This window comes from Orcinus orca, chromosome 8 (genome assembly GCF_937001465.1).
Source record: "Orcinus orca chromosome 8, mOrcOrc1.1, whole genome shotgun sequence".
NCBI lineage: Eukaryota > Metazoa > Chordata > Mammalia > Artiodactyla > Delphinidae > Orcinus > Orcinus orca.
The window spans coordinates 100,455,288-100,468,079 of NC_064566.1; positions in this window are offsets into that span (position 1 = coordinate 100,455,288).

Here is a 12,792-nt window from a genome sequence, read left to right on the forward strand (position 1 = left end):
TTATTGCAGTAGCCTCCTGGTTGGTTCTGTTTCTCTATTTGCCCACTATAGACTGTTCTTAGCACCACCTAAGTTCTTAGCACTTAGGACCACTTAGCAGTCCTTTCAAAAAAGTGAGATCATGTCACTCCTCTGCTCAAAGTCTCCTTTGGCTATTCATTTCATTCAGAAAAAGCCGGAGTCCTTACAGTGTCATACAAGGCCCTGTAAAATCTGGTCCCAGTTACTTCTGAGACTTTATCTCCCACTACTTTCCTCCTTGCTTGTTCTGCTGGACCTCGTTGACCTTGTATTTCGATGGATGTTCCAGGGACTCTTCTTTTTCATTAGCTCTCTGCCTGGAGACACTTGTCCCTCAGATAATGTTTGGCTCACTTTATTACCTCCGTCAAGCCTTCATTCAAGTGTATCAGAATTAAGAGGACCTTCCCTGACCACGCTGTTTTAAAATATGACCCTCCTACCCAGCCCCATGCTTAGGTGCTCTGTCTCCCCTTTCCCTGCATTATTTTTCTTCATGATACTTACAGCTGTATGGCATACTATATATTTTACTTAATGTTTTATTTTCTTTCCCCACTAGATTGTATACTCCATGAGCACAGGCATTTTTGTCTGTTTTTGTTCAGTGCTCTATCTGACATGTAACAAGCTCTCAGAAAATACTTGTTAAATAGATATGCAGATTTGAATTTTTAAAATTCCAAATGCTTCTACATGATTAGTAGTTTTACCTAATGTTTTCTATCTTTAAAGGTCCTTAGACATCACCTTACTTTGTTTTTCATTCTTTAACTGTGACTGTGATTTGAGACAATTTCTCTGGGCTACAGTTTTCTCTTTCTGTAAAGAGAGTTATACTAAGGGACCTTCAATCTCCCCTGTGGCTCTAATGTTCTATGAATGTATTAATTATGTTTTACACCTTTGACCTCACCAGTTTTCCATTTCATTCGCTCTTCATGCTGAGTTGTGGACTCGTGGTACATTTTACTTGTAGATGTTGCGGTAGTGTCAGACCCGTTCATCCTCTTCAACTCTGATTCCAACCCTGATCTTGTCAGAGTAGATGCGAGTTCAGTAGGTCACAATGGAATAGGAGAGCAGGGCAGGAGGATATAGGAAGGTATGGGCATGTGTCCAGCAAGAGGGCCACGATCCCAGAAGAGCTCAGCTGTTCTATTCCCCAGAGGCAACTTTATCAACTTACAGAATTCATGCCGAAAGACGGAATATACATGTGATAGAGGCAATTCCAGGATTACGGTAGTGGCGGAGAATATTCATGTACTAGTTTTTGTGCAGTAACAATCACAAAGCTGGCACGTGATGTATTTTCCTAGGCAGTTCTACCTAAAACGGCTTGCTCTAATGAACTCTGTGGCTTCTCCCTGGCATTGTTCCAGTGTATTACTGGTAACTGTCCAATATTACTTACCCTTATCTTTTAGCCCTTTTATGATGGGCAGGAATGAGATTATCAGTAACTTTATTGACTACCCACTGGGTGCAGAGGCTAGAAACTGCTGCTTTCACATCTTCCAACAATTTAAGATCTGATAGGTAGCAGGTATTACTCTTCTGTTTGCTTCCTTAGATGCTGGTTTTGGAAGCAAACTATTCCTTTAGTTTCACTTTAAGTGTAGTGAGCATAGTTTGCTTTTGTGTCCCATCTTGGGCATTTTCCCATGCTTCTCCGAAAAGAAGACTTGGCAGATTGGATATATTATAGAGAGAGATAAAAGCAGATGTTCTCCTGGCATGCTAGGCCCCTTCCACTGAGCAAAAGACTTTGAATATGCTGACTTTGGTTTTTAAAGGTCTCTTAAGGTAGAAATGAATGGTCCATGTCTGGTCTTGCTCCCAGTATTACTGACCACTATTAGAGGGGTGTGCCAAAGAGAAGTCAAGTCAATTCCTTTCGATTAAGACAGTTTGGTGTTGTACTTACTGCACGAGTCATCATCCCTTCCAGGCCCCAAGATGAGATCACCCTTGGTAAACGTTTTACTCAATTCTTGTCTTAGGTTCCTCCCCCTGCCTCAAAACATCTACGGAAATCATTATACGGAATCCACTGTGTATAATAAATTAACTTCTCTCCGGTTCACTTGAAACCAAGTGCCCCTAAAACCGAGTTCCCCTGCTGAGTTTGTGATTAACCTCTTTACCTAAAACTTGATTTCCTTTCTGGTCCTGCCCCTGGTCCCCTCACACTTGAGGAGTATCAAAGAAAAGAGGGGATTGAAAGTAAGCAGCACCCTGTGGGGTCCTGCCAGGTACAAAAGTCCCTCTGTGTCCCCCATTTCTCGTTTGCGGAAAAAGGCTTTAGTCTCCTAAGGCTTCCCTGAGTTCCAATGAGCAGACTCAAGAAGTTGCTAATTAGGGAAGTGAGGGAAGGCAGGAACAAAGGAAAAGCAGTCAAGAAACAATAGTTCAGCAACAAAACGGAGTCCGAGTTCCTCCTTGTGGATACACGTTACAACCTGACACATGTTTTTGAGTTGTTCTGCAGGAGCTAAGACTGCCCTCCCACCCATGGGGACTAAATGCTGAACACGAGCACGTAGACCCCAGACTGGTTGGAACCAGAAGGTTGATGATAAAGATTCCTGAAACATCACCCTTTTACCTTACACACCAATCAGAAGAAAGCCCATGAGCTGATCACACACCCTGCAACCTCCACCCCTGATGTTGCCTTGAAAACCCTTCCCTGAAAGCCATCAGGGAATTCAGGTCTTTTGAGCACGAGCCACGCCATACTCCTTGCTTTGCACCCTACAAATAAACGCTGGAATTTCCTTCATCACAACGCAGTGTTAGTAAGTTGGCTCTGCTGCACGGCGGGCAAGTAAGACCCAAGTTCAATTCAGTTACACACTTAGAACGGCACTAGCTGTGTACCATCCTTGGGAGAATTGAGAAAATAGCCTCTCAAATCATTTTCTGTGTTTTCTAGTTTAGATGAAAACAATACGTAAAGAGAAAAGCCATGAGGATTCCATTTATAGGAAGGAGAGAGAGGGAAACAAATTATACCATGAGAAAGCAGAAATCCAGAGGATAGGTCATTCTGCAGGAAAACAAAACTTCCTTCAACAAGTTAATGGCTTGAATTTTAAAAATGGGGAGGTGGCTCTAGATTTAGACAGATTTAAAGAGATTACAAACCTCAAATATAATGTATGGACCTTGTTTGGATCCTGATATGAAAAATTAAAAAAACAGTCCGAAAAATGTGTGTTTGAAGCAATTTTGAACAGAGTCTGAGCTGTTCATTGTGTTAGGTATAACAATGGCATTATAGTTATATAAGAAAATATCTATACAGGGATGGATACTGAAGTACACAGGGATGAAATAAAATTATGTTTGAGATTTACTTTAAAATAATTCAACAAAATGAGACAAGAGAGGTAGATGAAGTAAGTGTAGCGAAAGTTTAATAATAGTGAATCTCAGTGACAGGTATATTGGGGTTTCATTATGCTATTCACTCTGCTTTTGTGTATGTTTGAATTTTTTTTTTAAGCAATTTACTTAAAAAAAAAACACCTTGGGCCTGAAATAAACTTGTTAGCATTATGAATGTCCTTCCCTTCCTTTCTCCTTCCCTTCCCCCTCTCCCAATAATAGGAGGTTTAGGTAGGAAAGTAATATCCCTTAGCTGTGGGACTTCTGACATGATAGTTATTATCAGGTGGTGATTAGAACCTAGAGGCTGCAGCATTCTGTGGTCTTTCTATAAGAAAGACTGGGCACCTAGTCTCCTGGTTTTATTATCTGGTGAATACCAGGCATATAAAATTTGAGAAGTTCAGGGATGAAAGACCATGGAAAACAGGGTAGAAATTACAAAAAACCAAAATGGTAATTTAGTAAAAGAAGCTTTGAAATCTTGGGGTGAATATTTATGTGGTTTAAGTTAGGGATGGGAAAAGTCATTTAGATTTCTATCTTCCCTCTGAATAGAATCTTCTAGAGATTGAAACATTCTTTTTTGCTGTCAAAGCTCTTTCTTGCTCTGTCTTCAAAGGCCCTACTGCTGTGGGATAGTTTGTGCAGTGGTTAAGGTCACAGTCACAGGTTAAATTCTGATTGTACCACATATCAGCTGTGTGAGCTTAAGCAAGTTACTTGAATTCTCTGTGTCTCAGTTTCTTTTTCTTTTTCTTTTTTTTTTAACATCTTTACTGGAGTATAATTGCTTTACAATGCTGTGTTAGTTTGTGCCTCAGTTTCATCATCTGCAAAATGGGAATAATAATAGTACCTACTTCATAGAGTTGTTGTGAGAATTGGATGAGATAGTTCAAACATTTCATTTGCCCTTTCGTATTAATGCCTAAGAGAAAAGGTTTTCTAAGTCCCTAGGTCATGATGACATTTACATTTGATTTGCATTTGGGTATTTGATTTTGTTCATTGTTCCATCCTACTCTGAGCCTTCTTACCCCTAAAGCCAGATTTTTTTTTTTTTAAGGTGGAGAATCAAGGAAAGAGACTTTGCCTAGTTGCCAAATGGATGGGTGTGTTGTTTAAATTGTAGATTAGCACGTCTCCTTTATTGCTCATCCAGAGGGTGAAATGATGCCTATCTTCAAGTCCTTCCTGGCTTAAAACTGTAGGTACCCTCACCTGACAGGTTCAGCTACAGGAGGAACATGTCTTACCCTGTTTTCCCAGGGGGACTCTGTGTTTTCTCTAAGGAGTTCAAAGCAATTGCTACAGAGCTGAGCAATACATCTTTTCCTGTCACTATTGGGACATTATATCCTACGCATGAAACCTGACTGACTGTCATACAGCTCGGTCTTTTAGGGTTCAGCCTCAGGAGCCTTTTTCCACATAAGGTAACTCCTTGTTCTTCCCTTACAAGTGACTTGGCTCAGGGATGGTAGATGAGGGCCTTTCTCCCTGTGACCCCTGCTCTGTAAAAAACAAACAACAAAAACAAACAACAACAAAAACCAAAAACCCGGAAACAGAGCTGGGAGTGGGAGGGGGAACCACATAGACATAAGGCAAGAAACAGGCTGGGGGCTTCCTTGGTGGCGCAGTGGTTGAGAGTCCGCCTGCCGATGCAGGGCACACAGGTTCGCGCCCCGGTCCGGGAGAATCCCACGTGCCGCGGAGCGGCTGGGCCCGTGAGCCATGGCCCCTGAGCCTGTGCGTCTGGAGCCTGTGCTGCGCAATGGGAGAGGCCACAACAGTGAGAAGCCCACGAACCGAAAAAAAAAAAAAAAAAACAGGCTGAGACTGAAATTAACAATGGAGGATCAAGGGAAAAGAGAGTTTGAAGTAGAACGGGATTGGAGCTTGAGCCAACACAATCGGAAGTTTGGCTAGGCATGGGTTTCTGAAAACTGTGGAGGTGTTTGTTATTAGTCTAGGAGACTAATATAGTGTAAGTGGCTTATACTGTAGTGTCTGTAGTAAGTCAGTCTACAGTAGGTATAGACTTACACACAGTGGCTTACGCTGGAAAATCCATTCATGAAGGAATGTCATCAGGCACAGATAAACAGTGATAGCTGGAGACTTAGTTAATGCTCTACTAAATATGTGTTTTCTTTGTATTACATTTTCTGAACTCCATACCTACCTCTTCCTCTTCACCACTGGCAAAATGGAAATGTTTGGATTAATAGCCATTAATGAAACTTAATTTGACTCCAGGAGTAAGATGCAATTAGATCCATACAACCCTACACCTGGCCTGCCAGGCGGCACAGGGTAGGGAATTCGTCTAGGCTGTGGTATAGTTCTATCTGACATAGAGGAAATAGGCTGTGATGCTCATTTCAAGACACCCTGCTTTGAATTGATGAGCCAGTTATCCCAGTTTCATCATACCTCGTGCTTCTGTGCTTGCCAGGAGTCCTTCATCAGCTAGCGTTGGGACTGTAAGCCTTGCCAGGTCAGATATACAGGGAGATTCCCTGGGACTGGTTCCAAACTGGGTATTGCTCCTGTGTGAATATCACAGGACTGAGTCTGGCCTCTTCTTGGGACTGTAGGGTGCTGGGTGCAGGCTAATAACATTTGGGTCAGGAGAGCCCCTTAGGATTAATAGGCCTTTTGTTTGCCTGAAATTGTCCTTCCAGTTCTCAGTCTTAAAATTTTACTCACCCTTAAGGCAAAGGATTACTGCCACCCGCTCTATGAAAAGCTATCTGATTTCTCTCAATCAGAAGGAATTCTTCCTCCTGCCCAGCCATAGTATCCTACTTGTATGCAGTACATATTTTTTCTGCCTTACATGATAATTGTTTATATACATTAAAAGACAGTTTTCAGAAAAAAGTAAACTCATGACTTTCATACAGATATTAAAATGAACATGTTGATATTAAAGTGAGCATGTGTTAGACTTAAACCCCTAAGGAAAATAAGCAGCTGTTATAACTGGTTCCAAGAAAAGGCAAAAGAAAAAAAAATACTCATATTTATATGAATAAAGGAACGTTGTGAAAGTTCAAATGGAGACAAAACTGATTTTCTTCTATAGTTATTTAAAATTTGCAGAATTGTAAATTAGATCAACTATCGGCTAAAATCAGATAACCCGGAGGGGAGTCCTCTAGCCAATGTGTAATTTTCCACCGAAGCATAAAATGTTTTCTACAGCTTCCTTTGTTTTGATCCAAAATAGTCTCCAAGAAAGGCTATTCTTGATCACAACCTAAGGCTGGTCTCATTAGATTGGGTCTAATTATTCATATAGGTGCAGCAAGAGTGTTAATTTAGGATCCAGGTCTTCTTAAGTTTGCTTTACTGGAAGCTTTTATAAGGAATTTCAGATTTGATTTTTTAAATATTTGTTAATTAACCAGACCGAATGTTTATTCATAGTTCATCTGTTTTCAACCTGATTGTATTTGTTAATTTTGAGGCTTGTGTGTGTATGTCTTAAACCTGCTACCGTGCAATAAATAGACGAGGACTTTATAAGACTTGAAGGACTTGACAAAGTCACACAAGGAGTTTGAAAGAAACTGATGAATTTTCTGTTTTGCTTTTTTTTCCCCTAGAGATGCCTGGGCATATGCCCCTCTCTCTGGCTGAAACTCTGTCATTATAAACTGGAAAGAACCTGTACAAATTCATGAGTAGGGGTGGGGGGGAAAGGTTTAGAAATAGGGCTCAGTCAATAGAAATTACTAGAAGCATACGGTGAGCATTTAGATGATCTTGAATTCAGAAGAAGGGAAGACTTGGATCTAAGTTAGGGTTAGGACTAGGTTTAGGTCTCTCTCCCAGGAATTTCAGTCTCGAGCTCAGTTCCTGTATCTTGCAGCCTGCCTGTCCTTCACATATTTTACAAGGAATGCCAACAGCACACTAAGCCAGGGATCTGAGACCAGCGCAAAAGAGTTTTGTGGAGAAATTATAGGGTGAAGGTATTGTTGGGCCAAAGGAGATATAAGAGAGTTTTTCCAGATCTGGGGCCTGCCTTTGCTGCCATGGACACCGAAGGGTAGCAAGAACATCTCCAGTTTATATAGTGCGGCACTAGTTTGTTTATCCAGAACTTCTTTAATCTGACTAGTAAACTTCTCCCTATAAAAGACCTTCCCATTCTTGTCTGTGAAAAGCATCACAGTTCTTTGAAGTCACATGCTTCTCATTTCTAAATCCACTTTCCAATTTTCCTTTGTCCAACCTGTTCTCCCTGTTTCATTCCTCTTGCTTTACAATGGTGCAGTAAAACTGTGCTCCCAACTGTAGATACAAGAGAGCAGCAGTGAAAGGCAGGGAGGCATGTCCACAGTCACCCCAGGGGCTGAGAAGGAATCTGATCTTATGGAGTGGCCCTGGGGAGAGCTGGTATCTTATCTTTCCGCCGCCACCATTATGTGATTCAGAACATGCCTGTTTTCTTCTATAAGCTTAAATTTTCTTGTCTTTGGAATGGGGAGGAGTATTATCTCCTAGCCATAAAGTGGTACAGAAGAAGGTGTTAGATAAAAGCAGAGGTGGAATAACTTGGAATCAAGGGAATAATGCTGAAACCTGTACTCATGAAGGCAAGTTAGATGTTAACTTGAATTAGCATGGACAGCTGACCTTGCCACTCCACAGCATATTCCGAAAAGAAAAGATTTATATTAAAAGGTAAATTTGTACCATCCCCTGTTTCTAGAATTAGCAAACTGAGAACTACTAGGAAGAACTAAAAAGTTGACAAAGAGCTCCTTTTTTTTTTTCCACTTTTTAAAAAACTTTTTTAAAAACAATGATATATATACAGGAAGTTGCAAAAATAATTCAGGGAGGAAACTTTACCCAGTTTCTCCTATAGCTATAGCACAATATCAAAAGCAGAAAGTTGGCATTGGTACAGAATGTATGTATGGCTCTATGTGTGCCATTTCCACATGTGTTGACTCATATAAACACCACCATGATCAAGATACAAAACTATTCCATCACCGCAAAGACCTCCCTCATGTTACTCCTCGAAAGTGACACTCGCACCCCTCCCTGTCCCCACATCCCTAACCCCTGGCCACCATTAAGCTCCTTGCCATCTCTATAATTTTGTCATTTCAAGGAAATGGAATCATACAGTACGTGGCCTTTTGAGACAGATTTTTTTTTCACTCAGCACAATGCCATTGAGATCCATCCAAATTGTGTGTAGTAATAATTCTTTTATTTGCTGAGTAGTATTGGGTGTACCATAACTATTCACCTGTTGAGGGACATTTTCGTTGTTTCTAGGTTTTTGCTATTATAGATGAGGCCACTACAGACATTTGTATACAGGTTTGTATGGACAGAAATTTTCATTTATGGAAGGCAACTAGTGGGCTGTATGGTGAATGTATGTTTAGTTTTTTAAGAAAGTGACAGCATGTTGGATCATGTTTTTAATCCTCTCTTCCAGGTGGGTGGTAGAAATTCAGGTTTCCTACTTGGCCTCAGTTGATACCCGTGGGGTGGTGGAGAAGGGCATCTCGCTACAGCTTGGAGAGTGGGAGATCAGGGTCCCTACTGTGCCTCCACTGACACCACCCTGCGTGAGAGGGGGAGGGGCCCTCCTTACTGCTCCCCATATGATCTCTGCTGACATCATGGGGGTGGGGTGGGGGCGTGCTCATCACCACTGGAAGGTGGCGAAAGTCCTGGCTTCCCAGAACTCGGAGTTCCATGACACCACCCTGATGTCCTGATGGCGGGGCTGGGAGGACGCCTCATTCCAGCCAGGTGCAAATGGAAGTTGAGGCCTCCACTTTGCCTCTGCTGATAGAAGTGGGGCGGGCTGCTGTGCTCTCTGTAGTGTTTGGGCGGAGGGGCTGCCCCTTTCTTGATCCTTTACTTAGCTGGCTAGCTTTTCTTGGTGTTTTTTCCTTTCCTTTTTTGTCTGTGCTGTTGATGTTTCTGGACTGGGTGCTGGCTTCTCCAGAGCCCAGCCCAGGATAAATGAAATAAAAAGCAACCCAGACAAACCACTACTGTGTCTTTCCTCAGATCTCGAGTTTCCTAGCTAATCTTCCTTCTTCTCTCCACTTTCTCAGAATTTTCTTATGTTGCTGTACATACAATGCCCAGGGTTTTAGCACTTAGCAAGAAGAATAGGGAGAAGTGAGTCTATTCCATCTTGATCCAGAATCAGAGGTCGGCAAGGGCTTTTAAATGGCCATTTTTCCTCTAAGAACATAAATCTGATTGTGTCTCAACCCTTCTTGAAAACCTCCTTTTCATAACTCCCAACTGTCCGAAGGACAAAATCCCAACCCCTTAACATTGGCTTTGAAGGCTGTTTGCTATTTCACCACAAGTAAAAACGGTCATATCTTCAGCAACTCCTCACTGCGCATGTGTGCTCTCCAGCTACACAGAATTTTTTATGCACCATCTCTTAAATATACCACGCTTTTTCATGCTCTGCTGTTTTGCACATGCCTGTGTCCATGCGCTCTGTTGGTCCTACCTTTCTCTTCTTCTCTACTTGGCACGCGCCCAGCTGTGCTTCACATCTGCTTCTCATATTACCTACTGTGGAGCATCTCAAGCCTCTTCCAGGGTCATCTGATCCTTTCTCAGGGCCTCCTTAGGAGGATGAACATACCTCTTTAACCTGCTTCTTGTTTGAGTCAACCTGTTCCTCTAGGGCTCTTTGAGGTGGAATTACATCCCTATACATGTCTGTCCCATTCAACTGTGACTCCTTTGAGATTAGGGGCTGTGCCTGTCTCATCCTGCCTGGCACATAGTTGGCACTCCAACAGTGTTGATTAAATGAATATATTAATGAATTGTTACTTTCAGATACTAGAGCAACCAAAACTTGTCCTCAGCTTGTGTGAACAGACTACCTGAGTCTGCCTTTTATCGTTACCTTATATTCCTTTTTATTTCTCCCCCTGAACAAAGCAACTTTGGGAGACCATAATAGTTTAACCACTTGCCCAATCTGCTCCTCCCTTCCCAAGGACTGCCTCCTTTCAGGTTGTCCGTATATATACCTGCTGCCACCCCGGTTGACTGTTTGAGAGCAGGACTGTCCCCTTGTTTGGCGGATAGTGGTCCCCAAAGCCCATTCTTCAGGCCATTATGAGCCATCAGTCCAGTCTTGCATAGACTGAAGCCCCTCCTTTTGACCAGTCGTATCAATGCTGGGGCTTTCTTTGCCAAGCCCTTCCGAAAAATTGTCTTTTATTGAGAAACAAAATCTTTTTGGATACATGGGCACCTTGTTTATTTATCTTTTGATTGTGTTGGCTGGAAGAAGTTTAAAAGCAATTCTTCTTAGAAAGAGTTCAGCATCTGATATATTTGAGATAATAATAGCTTCCTTCATTTTTATGACACTTTACTTAACCCATACATCCATCCTTGTCAAGCCCAAATTATTCCACATGTATTATCATAATGTTTACAATAACTCAGTGAGTGAAGTTATATACACACACACAGACACCCACATACATATACATTCACACACATACACACACACACACACACACACACACACAGGATATTAAAGACTTTGCAGGCCAGACACTTTTTATATGCATATGGCCAGACACTTTTTATATGCATAATTTTAAATTCTTACAGCCACCTTGCAAGATAAATGTTATTATCCACATTTTACAGATGAGAGAACTGAGGTTTGGAGAAGTAGGAGAGCCAGAGCTGGCTCTGCCTCGAAACCCATGTTCTTTTCACTACACTTGGCGTCTCAATCAACAGGCCTAATATGAAATTGAACCTTTAAAAGGTTGAGTAATCCCAATTTCTCCTAATATCTCAACTCCTACCCCACTAATCAAGGGTCTGGGTTTTGACTCTATCACAGAAAAAATCGTGCTATTCTCTGTTCAGTGAGACAGAAGTGGGAGAACGGAGATGTGTTCAAAGAATGATGATCGTGTGTGTGCAGGGAAACGCGAGGGTTCTGCTGCCTAATGGCTTGTCCTCGTGGCGCTTGTTCTCACAGACTTACTCAAGAATTCAGGTCCCTGGGTCCCTTTGAAAAAACCAGGGAGGACACTCGTTGCTATATCTAGAAGGACCTAAACGGATAACTAACTACCGAAAAAAGTCCCATGGATGGTCAATGAAACCTGCTAGCAATAGGAACTGGTATTTGATGGGCAAAAAGGTCATTATCTGCCGGCTCCTGTTTTCAGGTGTCTGATACTAAGGCATAGTAAGCATTTTTGACCAATTATAGGGCTACCCACAATAAGAACTAAGGCTCTCTTTCTTTAGTGTGTGATTCAGTCGCTCATCCCTTCCCTCCTTATTGCCTTCAGATACTACTGTCCACACCCTGCCAGGTATGAGGAGGTAGCATGTGAAGGGGGCCAGATAACAGGAAGGTGAGTCGAGGGCAGAGAGCTTGTGTAGCTGAGTGAAAGAAGTATCCTTCTTTGTCACTCCCCCAAGCAGCAGGAAGCGAGGATACTGTCAGGTCACACACAGGAGCAAGTGAGGAACATTGGTAGGACTGTCCCTGCTGCCATCCTGGCCCCTGAATTCACAGGAAGCCACTAGGACAAGGCAAAGACTGTCTCAGGACTGGCCACTCACTGGCACAGCATGAGTAAGAGCCATACCACCACGAGGGCGTATTCTTTATGCCTCTCTGAGGGTTCCAGCCACAGACAAGCATGGTCCCCTGAGGGGCACAAACACACCTTCTCCAGAGGGGCATGTAAAATGAGCGCTAATGCGTCTTATGCGTTGGCTTCTCTCTGTCTGGAATGGAAAGATAGACATTCCCCACTGCTGAAGTCTGGATAGCACCCCTGGAGCCCTTGCTGATATCCACGTACTCCTCCCGTGTAGCTTCAAGTGACCTCAGCTGCTTCCCTGGCTCCTCTGTATTCAACTTTCTCCTTCCCTCTAGTCCTTTGGACACAGGCAGCTCTCTTCCTGGTGATATCAGCTCATTATCCCATTTTATTTTCCACCTTTAATCTGCCTTCTTTCAGGCCTAATGTCTTTTGGGTGTTACTGACCCCAGAGCTGTCCATCATACGTTCTGGGACTGCGGGTGTCTGCTGGGATTGTCCCAGGCCAACCAACATGGGTAGTCAGTCTTCTCAGATGGATAATGCCCACCTCCCTGACCTGTAAGAACGAAATGAATGTACGTCTGGGCACCCTGTGTGGTATAATTAAGGGCTGAGTTAGCTGCTGGTAGCTGTGCTCTTCCTCAGTGTTTCAGCTCCATAACCCAGCACAGCTTCTTCCTTCTATCCCCTGTCCCCTTTCCTTTGTAGTCGTCTACCTCCTGCCCTCTTCTGTTTGTTGCTGTCTTCATTTCTG